The sequence below is a fragment of the Macrobrachium rosenbergii genome, chromosome 41 (genome assembly GCF_040412425.1).
Source record: "Macrobrachium rosenbergii isolate ZJJX-2024 chromosome 41, ASM4041242v1, whole genome shotgun sequence".
Classification (NCBI taxonomy): domain Eukaryota; kingdom Metazoa; phylum Arthropoda; class Malacostraca; order Decapoda; family Palaemonidae; genus Macrobrachium; species Macrobrachium rosenbergii.
The window spans coordinates 44,086,849-44,109,508 of record NC_089781.1 but is presented as its reverse complement, the minus strand read 5'-3'; the positions used below and the strand labels follow the sequence as shown (position 1 = coordinate 44,109,508).

Below are 22,660 nucleotides of genomic sequence, written 5' to 3'. Positions count from 1 at the left end.
CTATCTCTTTCTGTTTGCTCAACAAGCAATGAATGAAATCAAGTATACAGCCTCCATTGCCTAAGATATGTAATTTACATTTGAAAGTCTCATGGTTAACTGGGATAAAAACCCACACTAAAATCAAGTTTTAGATGTATGGATTCATATCCCTTAGGTACAAGTTGCTTAATCATTTCTGGTAAACATGCTGTCTTCCAAGGAGTGTCTAGATTCAACTGGTCAGTATGGCAGAGCCAGTACAACCTGCTAGGCAGGGTCTTCCGCTCCTTAGTTCAATAGACTGCAAAAACTTTGGTTGTATTTTGATTTGTAGCAATATTGAACAAAATCTAACCATACTTGGCTTTCAAACCAAACTTCCACAAAACAAGATACTCATGTTTGAAAAAAGGAAATCAAGGGAAGAGGAATAACAATATAATACAGTATATATGAAAAAATATTTGTATCAATACTGCAATAAAAGCCAGCAACCCGCTTTAATGTTGTTTTGACGGTTCTCTTAATATTATAAACATGTCTCAACACTGCTGGCAGTACGCTGGTTTATGGTTAAGGAAAGGAAAGCCTTCTAGACCTGGCCAGTGTAGCAACAATGTACTTCAACAAAATAAGGAAGTTTACACTTGGGAAAGCTAGTAATATGCAAAGCTTCTGGAGGAACAGGCTAATGGCAAATGTTCATGGAAGCGTTATAAGAAGGCAGTATCACCTGACAATAAGTGCTAACACTGACTTCCTTTCTAGGGGACTCGAACCGTTGACCACTGAAGCAGCTTCCAAGAACATTATCTTGCTTTACCTTAGCGTCCATTGGAAAGGACAAGTAAAAGTATCCACTCATTGCTGGTGAGATGGGGAGGGAGGGGGTGGGGGTGAAATCATAGAAAGGGGTGCATTGGTGCCCAGAATGAAACCCAGCATAAGCATATGCATATGCATGGTTTCCTCTCCTTTAATGCTCTCTTCACTGAATCGGTTCCAGTCCCAAAGGAAGGAGGTTATTGTTAGCATGCTAATGGAAGATTGCCAAAAAAAAAAAAAAGGTATCTTCAAATAATGACCTAAATCATTATGGACTAGGTCCCTGCTTGATTGGAACATTGAGTGGTTTTGTTACTAGTGCAGGTTGACATTAAAAAATCTGGCCAACGATAAATCGGTTCCTTCAGATTTCCGGCATTTTCAGATTTACTGAGTTGGTGCACCACTTTTCTGGAGGCACCATTTATGTTATGATGGCTCTGTACTCCAGATTCAGCTGTTGGGTCTTGCTTGCACGTGCTAACAGGCATCCCTGTTCACTCCTTCTCATTTTATCATTTATTTGCTGCTTTATAACCACATTATGGATTCAGCAAAGAAAAGAGGTGATGTGAAACATAAACATCATGCGTTGTCAATTGCAGGGAATGTGGAAATGCTACAAAAAACTTGATACCATCGTTTCTGTGCGAACCATTTGTGAAACATACGACATTGGGTCTTCAATAGTGTATGATATTAAAAACCAGGAAGAAAAACTTCCAATGTTATTTTCTGACAGTGGATTGAAAAAGCAGATGTTTGTAAGGAAGTCAGTGACGGAGGGAAAAAGTTCGGAACTGGACCAAGTTCTCATAACCTGGTTTAATCTTCGTGTAAGTGAAGGTGTGGAAATTTCTGGTGATTTATCAAAGGAAAAAGCCAAAGTGTTTCATAAAGAGCTGGGATTGCAACACAAGCGTGAATATTCAGAAGGTTGGCTGCATCATTTCAAATTACAACATGGCTTACAGTTTCGTGCAGTGCGTGGTGAAAAACATTCAGCAGAAAAATATGGGGCTAGTGCATATGTGGATGAATTTGCAAAGTTAGTTCGTCATGAACATTTAAGTTCTGAACAAGTGTGCAGTGCTGACAAGACTGCCATGTTTTGGAGCTGTACGCTAAAAAAACTCTGACAACTAGCCACTAGGGATGCGCAGTCGCCATCGGTGTTTAAAGCTTCAAAGGATCGTATCACGGTAATGTGCTGATTTAATGCTGCGGGTACCTAAAGATGTAAGTTGGGAAAAGTTACATCGAGGGCCCTCAAGGGAATGACGATTTCCTGTCCACTACCGTGCCAACAGGAAAGGGTGGGCTACCATTGATATTACATTGAATTAGCTTCAAAAATGCTTTGTTCCTGAGGCTAGGGCTCACTGTTACTCTGTTGGATTAGACCCTAAATGCAAGATACTTCTTATCTTAGACAATAATTGTTCGGCACGTCCAAAAGCCAATCTTCTAGTGAAAGATAATGTTTTTGTTGTCTACCTCCCACCTAACTACAAATCACTAGTTCAACCACAGCACAATGGTATTATATGTTCTATGAAGTATAAGTATCGATCCACGTTAATGAGGTGCCTGGTGAGTTCGGTTAATTCAGGCACCCCAGTACAGAAGTTCATAAAAGAATTCAACATCAAGGATGCAGTGTACTGTGTTGCCAATGCGTGGAAGTCTGTGAAAACATCAACACTGAAAAATGGATGGCATAAATTGTGGCCAAGTTTAATGTTTACTCCTCATTCTAACGAGGACTGAAAAAAAACTTTGCAGGGGTTAGGGTTTCGCAAGAAAAGCAGTTTATATAGGAACCTCTTGCTTATGTTAAAGGTGTAACTAATCCTGATGCCAAGGAGCTTTCATCAAGGATAAATGAAGATGCTTTAATGGAATGGATGGATGTTGATGATAATGTGCGTACAGTTCATCATTACACTGATTCTGAAATTGTGGATATAGTTAAAAGTCCGGAGAGAAATGCCTTTACGGGTAGAGATGAAGATGAAAGCAGTGACAAAAATAAGGAAGATGGGAGAGAAATAATCTCTATTAAAAGGTTAATTACGCCGACAACTGAACTGCTGGCTGGACTAGAGCAACGAATTGTAAGTGAACAAGAAATGATGAATGTTTGCTAAAAGATAAACTTAATAGAGAAAGACCCAAGTATATGAAGCAACAAACACTGAACGATATGTTCAAGAAAAAAGCTAGGAAGCAGGAAAAGCCAGCAGCGGCGTCCACACTTGATAATCGATTGCCACCAACTTCAAGTCAACCAGATGTGCTGTCACCACCATCAACATTTCCTCCACAAGTTGAAGCTGTTCCTGTTGCTGACGATGTTGTTACTTACTGTCAGCCACGAAGATGATCATCCTGACATCCCATCTGCTATTTAGCTTCTTTTCGAGGGTTCAGTAATGATTAAAATTCTGAGGAACTATTTTATTCAGTTGAATTAAAATTCTGTAGAACTATTTTATTCAGTTGAATTAAAATTCTGTAGAACTATTTTATCCAATGGAACTAAAATTCTATAGAACTATATTTTAAGTGGAACTAAAATTCTGTAGAACTATTTTATTCAGTGGAACTAAAATTCTATATAACTATTTTTTAAGTGGAACTAAAATTCTGTAAACTGTTTTGTTCAGTGGAACTAAAATTCTGTAGCACTATTTTATTCAGTGGAACTAAAATTCTGTAGAACTACTTTAATCAGTGGAACTAAAATTCTGCAGAATTATTTTATTCAGTGGAACTAAAATTAGGTAGAACTATTTTATTCAGTGGAACTAAAATTCTATATAACTATTTTTTAAGTGGACCTAAAATTCTGTAGAACTGTTTTGTTCAGTGGAACTAAAATTCTGTAGCACTATTTTATTCAGTGGAACTAAAATTCTGTAGAACTACTTTAATCAGTGGAAAAAATAAAATTTTATTCAGTAAACTAAAATTTTTTTATTCAGTTGAACTAAAATTCTGAATTTTATTCAGTGGAACTAAAATTTTATTTTATACAAAACTAAAATTTTATAACTATCTTATTCAGTGGAACTAAAATTCTGTAGAACTATTTTATGCAGTGGAACTAAAATTCAGTAGAACTATTTTATTCAGTTGGTGGTGACTTCAATAAATAATGTTCTTAATTTCTGAGCTGAAGTTCAAATGCGTGCATGGATGGATACCTTGAATAAAAACCCTACGGATGAAGTACCAAAAAAAAAGGATGTTTGTAAGCTTTCATTATGCAATGGTGTAACTCCTTTCATGGTAATCGACCAAACAAAATACAGTGAAACACATATTTCAAAATTCAAAATCACGTCTGCTCTTACTTGAGCCACCAGACCTCAAGTCTTGTGATCTATCTCCATAGGTTGACGTGACCGGACGTGTTGAAAACGACCTTTATGAAGTGGCAACCACAGTAAAAAAAAAAAAAAAAAAAAAATTTACGGCATTACAGTCAATGACTGCAGTGAAGAAACGAATGATTGAACTTGGGGTGACACAAAAACAAGGAAAAACCAAAGAGAAAATAGGACAGGTGCAGAAAGAAATGTACAGAGGAAAAAGTGACGCTGTGCTGTGTCGAAATGCTGCAAAAGCTGGCTGATGAAATGCAATCACAGGATATTGAACCGCGCCATATTTGTGACTCATTTGAACATGACTGTAAGTGAAAATAAACACATATCGAACAACACCATCTTAGATGCAGGGAAAGTAAAAGAAAGGAAGCCGATAGCGCTCGCAGAAAAACCTCATGATGTTGCGGTCTTCGCAACAGTGATCACTAAAATCAGCCCGATGGAGTCAAGTCTCTTTGAGATCAGTGATAAAAAAAAAGTATATCTTAGTTTAACCAGACCACTGAGCTGATTATCAGCTCTCCTAGGGCTGGCCCGAAGGAATAGATTTATTTTTACATGGCTAAGAACCAATTGGTTACCTAGCAACGGACCTACAGCTTATTGTGGAATCCGAACCACATTATAGCGAGAAATGAATTTCTATCACCAGAAACAAATTCCTCTTGTTCTTCACTGGCCGGTCGGAGTCACGACCAACAGAGTCTTTGAGAACAGAACCCGATAAAGCGAGAACTGAGATCAGTGATAAAGAGATGTAGAAGCTTTGAGTAAAAAAATGGAAATATGGTTCCAACAACACAAGGAAACACCTTTTGCAGACAATAATAAAAGAGAAGACTACCTCAACAGAAAAAAGAGTGATATCAGCGTTTAGCAAAATTTACAGTTCAATGAGCAAACTAGACAAAAGATGAAAACACAGGATTTTCTGACACAAACAGAAAAATTTTTTAAATTTAAACAATTTTACGGAAACAGTGGGAAGTAAACGTTACAGTTGAGGAAGAGGGATAAACACCAAGGACCGTATAGTAGTTGTCCCAGAAGAGGATGTAGAAGAAACTGACAGAATAATTCAGGAAAGAAGAGACCCCCTTGTTCACATAACTGTAAATGAAGAAAATGATATCTAAAGCCATCAAGAAACGTTCATCATTGATGGAAAGTAACTCACGAGTAGTTGATCTTAAGTATAGCAATGTCAATGACAGGCATCATTTTATGCCGTTTTGAATACCAAGAAATTTGAAAAAGCAGACCAATAGAAGAAAATGAAACAAAAGGTTCAGCTGACTGTGCAGGAGATCTACGAGTATGAGCGAGTGTCGCATTTCCGACGTCCATTCAGCGGGAAACAAAGCAAATGAAATGCTATAACGAGAGACAGGTAATCAAAGACACATTACTACTGACAGAAACATGGTAAAACAACACCATAAAAGATTGATGAAGAAACAGTTGAAATGCCGACTACATAGAAATTTCTTTATATACCAGACAAAAAAGTTGGCGTTGGGGTAAAAATTTTCCCTACAGTATGAAGAATGCAAAACAACTAAGTGAATAGAAATATGAAATATTTGAATATTGTGTATTAACAAAAAGAGGTCTCACAAAAATAAGAAAATAAGATAAGTGTTGAATAGATCATTAAAGACAAATGAAAAAGAATTTATTATCAAAGTAAGACGACTGCTGAACTGGGGAGAGTGAGAACAATGCATCCTTAAAGGCATATTCTGATACAATGTAAATAAACTATATGCGGGATGCATATTTCCCAAGTCTGGAAGAATATAAGGATGGGGGAAAATTAGGACCAATCAAAGCGAGCGGAGCTGATCCATGACGTCACAAGCCACGCCCTTTAGCTCCTTGGTCCCATATCCATTACTGCCAGTCACGATGCCTAAGAAAAACTTCCCAGTTTCACAGCTTATGTCTTGTATGACTTATACGTTTTAGTCAGATACATCTAAACATAATGCAACACTAATTTAACAACATAATATTCTTCAAATGAAATATATTATGCATTATTGGCTTCTCCCTCTTGGCAATAGTGGTCAGTGCCTGTTAATTCCTGCTCGCAAAGTCGATATTTACTACATAAGTAATATTTTCATCATGAGTCTCTAAATTATATACCTGAAAATGTATGTTTAATGCCATTTATAAAGAGTTGCGATCACTCATGAATCAAACAATACACAAGATGGTAAAAATGATGGTATCTGACCTGTTTGTAGGGGAAAATAGAGAGCGAGGTCGTAGGCTTACGCTACGGCTTTCTTTGGACATATGCTATTTCGCAGTAATGCACATTACTGTGCATTGCATAAAAGCAATATACTGGTCATTACTAGGTCATGAACAGGAATCAGACTGATATAGTCCCTACTATTTACAGGGACACAGTATCAGCTTCATTCATTAAATTACTTCAAGAGCTAATGTGCCCTTAATTAAGGAAACCTATGGCATTGTTGCTTTGGCGATCTAAGTTAGCCTACTGTAACCAAATATAATTACTTAACAAACTCATCCTGTCAGTAGCTAATCTGAACAAGGTTGTTTTTCAAGGTGTACTTGATAGGCTGTTGTAAAAATTGCCTTTTGAGGTGGATTCCTTTTGATAACCTTCCAAATGTCCTTACCTGATTGGTACTTGTCATTCATTGTGTACAAATATATAAAAGTTTTTATTGAATATTTTTTTTTTTTTGATTTTGACTTTTCATAGTTTGTGTACAAATAAATAAAAATGGTTAATACAATTTAGTACTGAATATTTTTAGCAAGCCCTTACGTGATTTTTGTTTAAAATTCATTGTATACAAAGAAAACGCTGATTATTTAATTTATATTTTAATATATTTTAGCAAACCCTTTGTACTTGTCATTCACTGTGTACAAAGAATTAAAACGAGTGTTTCATTAGTATTTAATATTTCTAGCAATGATAGGAGTACAGAATACCTATTTATGGAGTTACAGTAGACTTTTTACTGAGCTGAACTAGAGCAGAATTGAGGCATAAATTTATTAGAACTGCGATATGCTTTAAAATAAATATGGGTGACAATTTTTTCAAAATCTCTTTTAACGGAAAATTTTATACAAATATTCAACATGAATTAATTAAAGCCAGGGATAACGGTAGTATATGAGTATACCACTACTTTCATACAAGCTCACACTCAATAGCCAAATGTATGCCTTGAATTAATTGCATAAATTTGTCATCAAAACTGTATCCTCCACATTTCATTTTAAGCTTAAGGCAGTTATTATTTTAGGACTGTACATAATACCTTTTTATAGCCTGAAACAACAGGCAGTAACGCCTGAAAAACATTCCATGCTCGAGTAGGCCAGTGGTAAACGTTAAGATTGGCAAAATCCTTATATACACACACACACATATGTGTGTATATATAATATATGTACATATATATAATATATATATAATATATATATACACATACACATACACATACACACACACACACATATATATATATATATATATATATATATATATATATATATATATACATGATGAGAATTCATTTTTGACAGGTGTGGTTATAATGAGGTAAATGAGAACTCAGTCCTGAAACATGAGTTTATTCCATCGTTTCGAGAGGTCTTCTTCAGGGAACTGACAAAGTACAGGTAGTAGCAAGTACTGTATATATACAAAATCATATTCCCTATGGCTGCACTAATGCTTTAATCTCCTTACCCTACCCACACTTGCAGCCCTAGGGAATATGATTTTGTATATATACTTGCTATAACCTGTACTTTATCAGTTCCTGGAGACCTCAGCCTTCGAAACATTGGAATAAACTCATGTTCCAGGACTGAGTTCTCATTTATCTCCATTTATCTATATATATATATATATATATATATATATATATATATATATATATATATATATATATATATATATGAGATAAATGAGAACCCAGTCCTGGAACATATATATATATATATATATATATATATATATATATATATATATATATATATATATATATATATATATATATATATATATATATATATATAAACACATACAATACTTTACAGTACAGATCCTTGGGGGCTAAAATGGACTTAATGCTGAGCTGAGACTTAAATTTATACAACAATGAAAGCCAAATAAAACAAACTGCATTGAAATAATATACAGGTAAATGTTCAGAGCTTGTTTATATATACATATATATTCAACTCACAAGAAGTACTTTAGGGATGAGAAAAAAAAAGTATACAGCACAGTCCAGCACATAACACCACATCCTGTCAACATTTTAGCAGCAACTTACTTCAGTTGTCCTCTACCTCAGTGACCACTGCCATGCGACTTAGTATTTGCAACATTGCACTGTACATTCTGAGCAAGGGTGCGGGGACGCTTTGGGTTTGATGACAGAGCTGATGCTGGTTGACGTCCTTTACTGAAGGGGTTGCTCCTCTTGGCATTCCTGGGGATCGTCATGCTATTGTAGTTGGTTGGCAAGGAATCTTGCCACAACCAGCTCCACTATACTGTATGTCATCGACGAGCCTGCATAATTCAGCAAGTTGTTCAGCTGATTTGTAGTTTTAACTGAAGGTATTCGCCGAAGGAATTTTTGCAGGGCCACTTTAGTTTCTGAATTACCATACTGAGCAGTTGTTTCAACTTACAATGTGGAGGTGTCACCAATGCCCAAACCCCAACATGATGCACATACCTAGTATAGGACTGTTGTGAAAATAAAGCGAGGCTCATATAAATATTATCAAATGACACAGTTCCTTCTTGAATAAAATCAGTCACATCAATTTTTGCCTCGCACCATGACTGTATATGTAAGCCTCACGGCTTTCCATTAGGGTCCAAGTATACTTAAGACTTTGGATTCCCTGCCCTATACGCTGTAGTCATAAATGCTATATACTAATACCAAATATGATATATTTACCCTGTTGCAATTTTCTTTAATCCTTTGTGCTTTACACGTGATGGCACAGCAGACTTTGCAAAGTGAAACATTTTTCTTTCATTTTAACTGGGTACAATTTATAAGAATTGAAACACTGCTTATTTTTTACACAAAAAAATGTCTTTCCACTGCTTGAATTCTTCTCTGCACTTGACATTGGCTCTAAGTTTTACACAGTCTTGTTCATATTTAATGTCAACGCTTTTAAAGCCGTCACTTTCAAAGTCCAAGATTAAATTCATCTTGATGGGAGCCGAAGTGCCGCGAAGTTCTTGGCCTCCTGTCCGGAGTCTGTAGTGCTAATTGCAGGTCAGATACTGTAACATCATATTTACAATACCATCATTTTCACTATCTTGTGTATTGTTTGATTCATCCCATGAGTGATCGCAACTCTTTATAAATGGCATAAACATGCATTTTCAAGTATATGATTTAGAAACTCGTGATGAAAATATTACTTATGCAGTAAATATCGACTTTGCGAGCAGGAATTAACAGGCACTGACCACTATTGCCAAGAGGGAGAAGCCATTAACGCATAATATATTTCACGGTGTATCTCATTTGAAGAATATATTGTTAAATTAGTGTTGCATTATGTTTAGATGTATCTGACTAAAATGTATAAGTCAGACAAGCCGTAAACTGTGAAATTGGGAAGTTTTCTTCGGCATCGTGACTGACAGTAATGGATATGGGACCGAGGAGCTAAAAGGCGTGGCTTGTGACGTCATGGATCAGCTCTGCGCGCTTTGATTGGTCCTAATTTTCCTCTATCCCTATACTCTTCCAGACTTGGGAAATATGCGAACAACTCTGTTTCCAACATAAGAACGGGCGAGCCGAAAGTACTGTACATATTGATAAAATCATGAATATCTTTCGAAAGAGATTTCCTGCTATCCGAGAAACAGCCTGTAGCTGCGTGTGGAATGGCTGGCATTGATGAAAATAAGTTTTTATAATTGCTGAAGTATTTCGTTCATAATGCGACAACTACCGTCCGATCAATATGACTGAAGTTAAAGCTGAAGAAAATTCATCATGGTTTAGTGAAGAAATAAGGGAAGCCAAAAATAAATCGATGAAAAGGACCTTCATGATTTGAATAGACTATGAAATGAGTGACTGTTTTTGCAAATAAGAAAACATAACCAATATTTCGGCAGAAAAATACTAGAGGCAGGAACAAACATGGAAAAGTTTTGTCAATCTGTGAAATCCCTTCTAGGAAGAGAAAAGTATCTTGCCAATAAATTTGCAACGTTCCTAATGAAAAGAGGAAAATTATATAATAGTTTAAAAACGAGTGAAAATCAAGTAGACCGCTTTTCTAAGAACACCAACAGAAAAAATAAGATTTAAAAAAGCTAAAGATAAGGAAACTGATAAAAAAAATTAAAGACTAAAATACAAATTGTAATGGTACGTGCTGAAATGTTCATGGAGATGGATCACTTGCCCCCGAAATATATGAAAATGAAGAATTAAGCATAATTACTAGACTTAATGCAGTAATTGGTGCAGCAACATGAACATGAGGTGTGATTTAAAACTTGAAAATGACTGTTGAAGATGATGCACTGGAATCATTCAAGAATTTCTTTACTAGAAGGGCAATTGTAAATCTGCTACAACCGACATTATTTAGTTTATAAACTATCGAGCTATCGTGGAATATAAAGATCGCAAAGTAAAGTGTAAATTTTAGAAAACGGAGAACAGCTTTACTGCCTTCTCGATAACATTCAAGATACAGAAGAGCATACCCACTGAACAACAACAAAAAACTGAAGGACAACGAAATTAAACAAAATGAGGGTAAACTAGAATGCATATCAACGGGTTTTAAAAAACAGTGGGGTTTTGAACAGTAAGAATGCATAATACAGATAAACAGCATGAATAGTAAGTACTACACGATACATCTAAGAGAGATGGATCGTATATTAAACGTAGTGAAAATTGGACATTATTACTTTAATAATATGAATGTCTATCAATACTTGTACTAAGCAGATTATGGTCTGCCAGTTTAATCAAATTAATTGAATTAATTAATTAGCGATGAATAAACACCCAAGGCATTGGCCGTGCAGGGGCGTCATTTCAGATTTTTGTTGGGGGGGGCAAAGACGGATTGGCGAGCGAAGCGTGCCTAACCGGCTGGGGGTTTTGATTTTGAGCTATTTTATGTGCTTTTTGAAGCCACATGAGCAAGGTATTTCAGCAAAAATTATATTCTCCCACCACTGTTTATATATCTCATCATCACTTGTAGCTAGTAGACAGAAAAGGACCAAGAAACGTAATATTTCCCAGAGAAATTTCATATATATATATATATATATATATATATATATATATATATATATATATATTATATATATATATATATTACATTTTAATGAAAATATACTTTATAAATCAAATTATAGTGCCATCGGCTGGCAATACCGAGCATTAATGAAAATATGAAACAACTGCACCATTAGTGTAATGGAATTTATATTATGATTATGAAATAAAAAGAAATAATGTTTATAATTTGAGTACCATAATGAAAATAAAATAATATAAAAGTAATAATGTTGATAATTTGAGTACCAAAATCAAAATAGAATAATATAAGATTTTTAATTACATTCCTATATAGAATGAGTACCGAAGGTGTCTCATGCGAGCAAAATCATTCACTAGCTCTTCCTAATCAAATGACTTAACCATATTATGTTTTTCTGTGGCCATCAACAACAAGTAAGATACGTAGCCGGTCATCCCCAGTTGTTGTTCGCAGGTAGTTCTTTACATGTTTTAACACAGAAAAAAACCTCTCATTACTAGCAGTAGGGACTGGAATGGTAAACAAAATTTTAAGGATAGTTATCAACTCAGAAAAGGCAACTGGTAAGGTTTTTAGAGCAGTGTACACATCGATTAGGTCCTCTTGTTTCTTTTGTTCTAAGAGCACCTTTGTAGAAGGAATCTGTGAAACCAAGAGGACTGATCAATATGTGCACTGCAATGCTTTGCGAACAGAGTTAGTTTTTCCTCATCAAGGAACTGCTTTGATTGACAGTCAAATGCAGAGAGAGACTGAAATAAATCTATGTCTGCTGAACCTGCGGTCAAATTCGGCAGTGCACTTATCCATTACTGGCAAACACAGCTCTGTCTTCAAATGTTGTTTTTGATTGATGTTCTGAGAAGATACCAATTGCCTTTGTCGCTTCCCAAGTGTACTGGTTGTGAGATACTCTTTCAGTCTGTTTGATGTTTGTTGTGTTCTCTTGCTGCAAGCTAATCCCACAGCTGTATCAAATTTAAATTATTAGCCTTGTCGTGAAAAAATTGGATCCGTTTTTTCTCGACAATCCTTCACAACGTTCAGGATAAGCGAGGGGGAGTAATAAGCAGGCGGCTGAGTTAGTAGTTCACCTTTTTTTCTGTAAATATGTTTGGTTATTAATTGTGTCCGGCGAATTGCCTGTGTTGTCTGTGTCGGGAATGTCAGGGAGGTTCTTTTTCATATTATTCAAGTACCTCCTTTAGTAAAATAACCTTTGTATAAATTTTGAGAGGGAACCGAGGTGACGACGAGACATGCAGAGGGGCAAAATGCGTCTTTCTCGAGGGCAAAAGCACCCTCCAAGTCGTCACCTCCCCAGCCAAATTGTTCATTTTAAAGACAAGAGCCGGTTCCTTTAATACGCTAAATTAATCCCTTCACATTTTTACCATCCGGGGCTTGATATAGTTAATGTTTATTTGAAGTATAGTCTGATTATTCGGAAATAAGTTTTGCGCAAAATTGTATCTTTTAGAGGCATGTATTTTCGAGTTTTATATGGGGTTTTGTATAGCTTTCAGCATTGTGTCTTGTACCCGACCGTACCCGACCGCGTGGTCCTTGTGTGTTAATGTATGTTGAATTTAATTAGTCTATTTTTTTTAAATAAAATTGTAAAACCCTGCCTGATCTTGATGGACCTTTACTTTTAGTTTGCCGGTAGTGCCCTTCAGGCCTGACCATACCAGTCCCATGCCATCGGAGACTTCCCAGGGGGGAAAATTCGCGACAAGCCTAGTCATTCAATAAATAAACATAAATATACATAATACCCACACATATATGTGTGTGTGTGTATTCATATATATGTATGGTTTTCAGGCAAAAAAAAAAAAGCTATATATTATTGTCCGGTCAATTTCTCAAATATATCCAAATCACAGCACAGACGTTGTTAACACCATATCACTATAAAGACTGATGCTTTACTAGGAAATTCGAAACTATCTTAAAGAGACTCGAGACTGCAACGATCGCTTACTAAGCTCCCTGAACATGACTTGAACCAGTGCTGTACTCAGGCTCAGTCAGCTATTCAAAATGTAAACAAAAATTCGTAGCGAACTATTGATATTATCGATGATGAATGTATCGGATTTTGTTAAGGAAAACTTGATTAATTGAAATTTTATGGATCATCCCTTCCTCTGCAGACCTCATAGACAGGTTAAGACTACAAACATGCAGTAGCCTACATGCACATACATACAGGCAGACAAACAAACAATGTGTATGATAGAGAAATATAGATAGACAGACAGACAGATACATAGATATAACTTAATGTGAATTTGAATTTCGGTAGGAATAATGGAAAACCAGGTGCCGTTACTTCTTGGGGCTTTGGGTGGTGAGGGCAGGGTGACCAGACGTCCCGTATTTGACGGGATTGTCCCATATTCATGACATTTGTCCCGTGTCCCGTATCGACCCTCCCCGGGACGCCTTTTGTCCCGTATTTTCAATATTTGAAAAAAAATACGATATATTATGGCAAGTCACTTTAGTTATAATGTCCTTTAAAGCTGCGAAACATGCTTGATTGCAATATTGTAATGTTTTGACACATGTAATGAACAGCTGTTTGTAACAAACTCTACAATGAACGCACTTTAAAGCAAAAAGAAAGGTCAAATGAAGTAGGTCCTGGACAATCTGGACCCAGCTGAGAAGGACTTCGCGCTGCGATACTGCGTGCGTAACTTCACCTAAGTTGTGTGTCTATATTGTTTAACTATTACTACCTCTCCAATTTAGGTGTCCCTTATTTCAGTTTTCAAAATCTAGTCACCCTGGGTGAGGGGGGCAAGTTGAGGAGGGGGGTGCCAACTTGAGTCTTGGGGGGCAGTTGCCCCCCTAAATGACGCCCCTGGCATTGGGTAGCGCTGATTCATATTAGCTGAGCTACACTGGCTGCTGACTAAAGCGAGAATTGAGTATAAACGTGTCTCTGTACGCACATCCTAATGCAAAGTATGAAACCGAATTGTGTAGAGTACTTCTCGCAGCAGTGTGCAACCGGCACCACAAAAGAGCCAAGGAGTAACAAAGATATTACACAGTAAACGGTGAAAATGCAGCACCCATAATTGACTAGTAAATTGCCACAATATTTGGAAGAAATGAAGACTTTATGACATTCAAAAAGAAATCAAAATATGTATTTAAGGATGGTTGCGTACAGAACAAGTTATTCAAGAATATTATAAGAAAAACTGACAAATACTAGGGGACTTCTATATGTGCAAATAATGATGGGGGAACCTACAGAATCACCGGACGATATCAGTATACAGATAAGCATATATTACTATTAACTCTCCTTGAAAAATACATTTTACTTATTCGCTGAAAGGTAACAGACATTAAAAGTCTAAATGAAGCACAGATTAGAACCTGTTATACGACATATTTGGATTTCTAGTCAAAACTACGTTACCTCAGAGCTTCAAAAGTCTTGCTGCCCTGCGCTATAAAAAATTGGTTTCGGGTTGTTTTAGATAAAGATATATAAGATGAACTCTGGTCTCTTCTCCAAAAATAAATGTTGTTTCGTAAAAGCCTTAGAAAGTTATCCAATGACTGAAACTTGTTGAAACTTATTTTTTATGTCAAACGTACCGTGTTCGTAGACAGGGGCTGTTTTCCTTAATGTTATCTGTTGGAGTTACTTCAAGGTTAATTTTCTACCCAGTAATCAAGTATGTTGTTCTTATATTAATATAATGAAATGTCCAAAAACCAATGGTTTAATGAAGGGAAACCTTCATAACTCTTCAACCACTTTTTACCAGGAAGTGTAACACTCAATATAAAACACCACGGCCCTGAAAGTTCCGAGGTTGTGGTTTGACTAAAACTTGTTAAGTGACGATATTATGGAGCCCTCAAAGAGAAATACTGTAGGTGTCAAAACTAACGCTAATCCCTTGATAAGATTAAGACTGACTAATCCCCAGATAGCACCACGTCCGTTATCGATGAGGTGGCTAAATTTTTGTACCAATTTTAACAAAATCTCTCAAACTTTGGTGAACGTTTGAAAGGTCTGTTACCTGTTTCAGATGGGAACAACCTGTGGCGCAAAAAAAAAGTACAAACAAAAAGAATCCTGCTTTTCTATAAAAGCTTTTCTTAAAAAAATGAAAACTGTGTTTTTTTAATTTGCCGTAGAAATTTACCTGGGGGTAGCTTAGAAATGTGCTGCTGCCTCACATGAACTGAGGGAGAGGTAGTTACCCTGCTGTGCGATGTCAGAGCGTGAGAGGTATACTGTGCAGTACTTCGGAATAATGGGTCAGACGTAACTTCTCTTCCAACTCTTGACGACTTCAGGCATTGTTTTTCTAAGCTGGCTGCAGAATCTATCGGAAAATCACACACACACACACACATAGAATCTAATGGTCACTTTTTACCAGATACGTATGTATTTGTAATAGCCACAATACCCCCCTTAACTTGGCAAATTCTTCACACTTTTTGGATAGGCTTATCATTACAAAGCCTTAGATCCATATGCAAGAAACATGAAGTCAATTCTGACGTCCGGAAGCAGGAACCGAACCCACATCCCGAGTATCAGAACGAGATCACATTGCCGACCTGGCCACGAGAAGGATAATCAGGCCACTGCCGCTCTTGCATAAATATACCGGTTGAATTCAGATATGTTTATTAGAGTCGGAATAGACTCAGCCGGCAACGTGACTTCATGCTGATACTCGGGATGTGGATTCAAATCCTGCTACCAGACAGCAGAATTTACTTCATAGATCTTGCGTGTCGATCTAAGGCTTTGTAGTGACAAGCGCATCCAAAAAGCGCGAAGAATCTGACGAGTTAAGAGGGCATTGTGGCTATTACATTACATATATATGTATATATATATATATATATATATATATATATATATATATATATATATATATATATATATATATATATATATATATATATATATATATATATATATATATATATATATATATAATAAGTCCTCACGTGAAAATAAAAGGAATTGGTACCAAGACTTTCAACTTTTTTCCAAAGTCATCTTTCACGTGAGGACTTATTATATACTTCATCCACAGGACCATTGTGGAAATTACAAGATATATATATATATATATATATATATATATATATATATATATATATATATATATATATATATATATATATATATATATATATATATATATATATATATATATATATATATATATATATATATATATATATATATATATATATATATATATATATATATATATATAGATATATATATATATATATATATATATATATATATATATATATATATATAGATAGATATATATATATATATATATATATATATATATATATATATATATATATATATATATATATATATATATATATATATATATATATATATATATATATATATATATATATATATATATATATATATATATATATATATATATATGTATATATATATATATATATATATATAATAAGTCCTCACGTGAAAATAAAAGGAATTGGTACCAAGACTTTCAACTTTTTTCCAAAGTCATCTTTCACGTGAGGACTTATTATATACTTCATCCACGGGACCATTGTGAAATTACAAGATATACATATATATATATATATATATATATATATATATATATATATATATATATATATATATGTATGTATATATATATATATATATATATATAAATATATATATATATATATATATATATATATATATGTGTGTGTATACACAACCAAGGTGCAGATAGGTGAGGACCAAGAGCGACATCAAATCACAGGTTGGCAAAGGAAACAGGCCATTTTCTACATTTGTCTTTTCTTTATTCCGACGTTTCGTAATATTACCTTTATTACATCTTCTGGAAATCTGTCAATAAACATCATAAAATTATAAAACAATCTTAAATTTGTTAAAAATCAAAAATCAGTAAAGACTAAAATTTACAATTACAAAAATGTATTTGAAAGCTAAGACCGCCGACCAACCTTCAGTTCAGAGAGAGGAAGACTGAATGACACGAGAGAAAACATGAGACACCTTAGCTAAGATACAGTTGGATCAAAGAGGTTTGGGTATTCAACTGGGAACTAGCTGCTTAATGAGCAAAGACTCTAGAATGGGTAGTTCGTGCTGGTTTTGCGTTTGCCCTATGATGCAAAATCGTCTCTCTCAATATGAGTTTTGCAAACTTTTGCATGATTCCTGTGCGAAAACTTATTCCACGATGAGAATCAATTCTGACACTCCATAACCACTTCGTAGATCCCACGTAAGACCCAGAGTTACGCTTTGGGCAAGTATATTTATATACTACATTAGAGGTCAAGAAGGGACTTAACCGATCTTTATACTTAAAGAAAGACCCAATAGTTAAGGGATCTTTCGGTATTAGTTAAATACTGACTGCACTATAATGATTTTGCATGATCTGGATAAACCTTTTTCTGAAGGAATCATCATGTACTAACTTTGGTGACGTGATAAATGTTTTAGGATCATTGTAAAAGTGATTATTAAGAAAACTACGAAGCATCTTATAAAAAAGTTTTTGAGGGAAGCAATTATTCTTAAAATATTCCAAAAGGTAATGTTATGAATTCCAACACACAACGGATGTTGAATTAGGGAGACATTTCAAGAAACTACAGAACCTGGGCATCACCGTTCCCTCTCTTAATAATAACGCTCGTTCCGTATTTAATTTTTCCCAGAACACCCTATCAAAGAGAGACGAGTTTCTATTATCATTAGGACCGGACTTTGGCCTCCCGAACTACCGACCAAATTACCAACAGTTCTTTCTACCACTGGAAATGCTCTTTCAGAGGATAACTAGACTTCCTTTCCGTAATAATGTAGAATTTTTGAGATCGCAATATTCAGCCCCTGCCCACAATACCTTCAACAATCTTAAACCAAAAAAGACCACGATATTCTTAGAGACTTAGCAAAAGACGAAAATATAATAATCACTCGTCCAGACAAGGGCAAAGGCACAGTAGTTCTTGATAGGTCCAGATACATACAGAAAATGAACGACATTTTATGTGACACGACGAAATTTACTAAAGTTGGCGAACCGGACCTTTACAACGAAATTAATGGATTCCTTAGGACACTTAAACAAAACAAAACAATAGACGACAATCCTTATCAGGACCTCCTGGTGACTGGATCTACATACGGAGTTGTGTATGGACTGCCCAAAATACGCAAGGATGGAATTCCCCTCAGACCCATTCTCTCCTCCATTAATACTTCCAGTTATAAAATAGCCAAGTTCCTTGTCCCATTGCTTCAGACCCTTACCAACAGTAAGTACACTGACGAATTCGACCACCTTCAAAGACGAAGTCATTAAGCAAGACAGATTTGTTCATGGTTAGTTTTGACGTAGAATCGCTGTTTACAAATTTTCCTGTAGCTGAGACTATAGACATCATTTTAAAAAAGTTATTTCCTACCGATAACTCCTATTTTAATCAATTTAATAAAGCTCAGTTTAAATCACTTCTAGAATTGGCTGTGCTGGACACGGCCTTCATTTTTAATGGTACTGTTTTTAAAAAAATAGAGGGGATGGCAATGGGCAGTCCTTTGGGACCAACCTTTGCCAACATCTTTTTGAACTCCCTGGAGGAACTAGCTATAGATAAATGTCCTTCTGATTTCTGTCCACTCTTTTATAAACGTTACGTTGATGATACATTTGCCCTTTTTAGATTTGACTGCCATGCTGACGGGTTTTTGGAACATTTAAATGCACAACACCAGAACATTAAATTTACCATTGAGAATGAAACCCACAATTCTCTCCCTTCGTGGACTTAACGGCAACTAAGGATGAAATTGGCTTCCATACAGGTAGGCCTATTTATAGGAAGAGCACTTTTACTAGCCTCGGCACGAATTTTTATAGCTCATGTTTTTACAATTTTAAAACGAATTCCTTGTCCACTCTCCTTCAGAGAGCCATTAACCTGACCTCAAGTTGGTCCGCATTTCGTGCTGTGGTGATTATCCTCACTGATTACTTTAAGAATAATTATTACCCACCAGTGACTGTCCATAGAGTTCTCAACAAATTGCTTAATTTGAAACTTAACCCCCCACCTTTAGTCCATAGTGCCCCCAAATTATGTGTGTATGCAAGATTTCCTTTGTTACATGACAATAGATTTCGAAAAAAATGTATCAGGCTATTCAACGGACAATTACCTGCTCTTAATCTTAAGCTAATCCCAATAAACCCACGAACCATTGGATCTCTTTTCCATGTCAAGGACAGGATTAGCCCCTTGTTTGCTTCCGGTGTGATTTATAAATATAATTGTCCTAGATGTGATCTTGGCACTTACACCGGTTGTACCAGGAGGCTGCTAAAAGTCCGAATCTCCTCTCATCAAGGAGTTAGTTTTAGAACAGGCTGCCGATTATCCAATTTGTAAGGCCTGAGTAAAGGATTTTAGTATTGTGGGAAGAACCAATGTAAGAAATCCACACTTAATCCATTATGAAATCGGCAATCAATAATAAATGGATAACCTCTATGTTTGTGCTCCCCTCCCTTGCATTGGTTGCCTGTGTCAGTTTCCTTTAAAATTTCATATTGAACCCTGGCCTTCTTCTGCTTTCTGTTCTTTTTTAAATATCTTTTAAGTGTTTTTAAGGTTGTCCCCCTTTTTTTTAATTGTCCTTTAACATGGTGTTAAGCATATAATGTGTATACCTTTTTAGTCTTTATACACAATTACTGTTTAAGTTCATAGCCTGGAAAATGTATCAAGAGATACGAAACATCGTAATAATAAATGGATAAAAAGAACGCCTATATATATATATATATATATATATATATATATATATATATATATATATATATATATAATGACCCTACACAAGGTTAATTAGGGTCATAATCTCTTACAGCATCTGTTTTAAGAACAGCACCATATTAACTTACATCTCTAAGACTCTCTGGTAGCGGTGGCTCATCGTTGGGTCAGCACATTCCTTCTTCTCCCTCGTGGACTCCTCTCCTTATATCTAACCTCAGACAAAGGCCTACTGGAATTAAGCACCCGGATACAAAACTAGACTTTATTAGCAAATTTAACGAAAGTAATTCAGCAAAAGCTACAGACATATATATGGAAATCATAACTAGACCAACCAATACTAGTGACTAACACCTTGGTCATCAAATAAAATAAACAGGTCAAAAATAGGTCAAAGTCTAGTATATTCCCAATGAGTGCATTCTCGACCTCTTATTCAGAGAAACATCTGAAGAAGACAAGCAAAATCTTTAGTTTCCCAAAACACACACACACACACACAAAATACAAATATAGGAATTCCTCCCACGTTACTCAAAAACAAGATACATATTATAGAAATGGAGAAAACATTCTACAGTTTGGTAAATTAGATATGCTCCTTGTCTTGAAACCCAGTATTCAAATCAGTTCTGGTATTGAGCACAGCACAAGTCTCAAACTTTTCAAGACTTTCAACGAGGTTCAGTGTTGGTCTTCTAATGATTCCCTTTACCCAAACTAATTCATTCACCCCTCGGGACTCCACCCAAAAGACACGCACAAACACACATTCCTCACCGGAACCTAGACACTTCCAGCGAGCATACATAGTGTGTCATCTCGCATAATCCCATGCCTCGAAAATTCTGACGCCATCCTTACTTAATGAGGAAATGCGTCAGATGCTAGCTAAACATTCTTCTCCAAGATTTTGGGAAAGTTTTCCTCCCCACTTGTTAATTCAACATCCGTTGTGTATTGTAATTCATAACTTACTTGTGACCAAGTTATGAGAAAATTGAAGTTTATTCAGATGACCGGCCAAAACTCGATGTCGGGTCCTGGGCATCCGAACAAGGTGCCGATAATTACCTGGCCACGAAGAACCTTCATTTTGGCATAACCAAAATGTGAAGAAATCGAGAAGTTAAGAGGGTTTTATGGTTAGTAAATAGTACATAAATGACCAGTAGATTCTACATAAATATTTCAGCCTAAAAAGCGATAAAAAGAATAAACACTTGGCTATGATGGCAAAGGCAGGTCTGTTCCAGCCCAAGTAAATGTGTCTGAATTCGACAGATACAAGTACGTACAGTATGAGCGGAAAAAGACTTACACCTTTCTTCGAGGCCAGCTAATTATCGTTACCTCATTCGGATATCTCGGACCAGAGATTGAATCTCGGCCGAGCATCTGAATCAACTGCATTTCTCTCTGAATTTGGTTCTAGGCTTCGTAGTGAAAGCGTTTCCAAAATATGAAGAAATCGAGATTTTAACGAGGATTGTGGTTGCAAATAATATCTTCTGTAAAGTATTTGATAGTACAAGCTTACAAGCTGTAATTTACACAAATTCTTTGAATTCCATTCGTATCTTATCTTTACCTTCGCCAAAGAATGTGGACGAAGTATCTGGCATATTTGGGCGACGCTTTATTTGGGTGTTTGTCACGGGATATTCCCCCAATGTTCCAGCGAATCTTCTGTATTAAACTGTATGTATGTTTCTGTTTGTGAAGACGCCAAACGTCTCTCCATTTCACATATGTTATGCTACTGCATTGTATTCATTAATCTGTCTTGAATCTCATGCAATTGGCCATATGTAGAATTTCCTGGCCTTTCCAATGATATATGTTTCATCACTGTATGTTAATCATGTCTATCAATATCGCCATCTGTTTGTCTGCCGACAAACACAGATGTCTGAACCTTTTATCTCTATTTTACCTGTCTGTGTGTAGACGCTACATTACCGCTCGCACGCTTCAATAACATCTTCGAAGATTCTGTACATTTAACTCCCACCAAAATCACTTTCATGTATCATAATAAAGTTTTCATTAACCTACCCATCTCACAGACTCATCATCAACATAGAGTTATGGGCTGCTCTAGAAGCAAGAGCCCGTGCTGGCACAAGGCCAGCTAAATCTAAAACAACAACAACAATGTACATTTATCTTAGTAAGGAACTACCAATAAACCAGTAAACACCCAGCCAGTATGTCACTCATAC

At 35.7% G+C, this 22,660-nt stretch overlaps 1 protein-coding gene across 1 annotated transcript in view; it reads right to left on the bottom strand.

Moving 5' to 3' along the window:
• The window catches only part of LOC136826839 (uncharacterized), a 360,920-nt gene extending 345,504 nt beyond the window's left edge, over positions 1–15,416 (bottom strand). The window contains exon 1 of the mRNA XM_067084321.1: positions 15,183–15,416. The gene's annotated coding sequence lies outside the window, so the exon portion shown is untranslated. The remainder of the gene's footprint in view (positions 1–15,182) is intronic.
• Between the last annotated feature and the right edge of the window lie 7,244 nt (positions 15,417–22,660).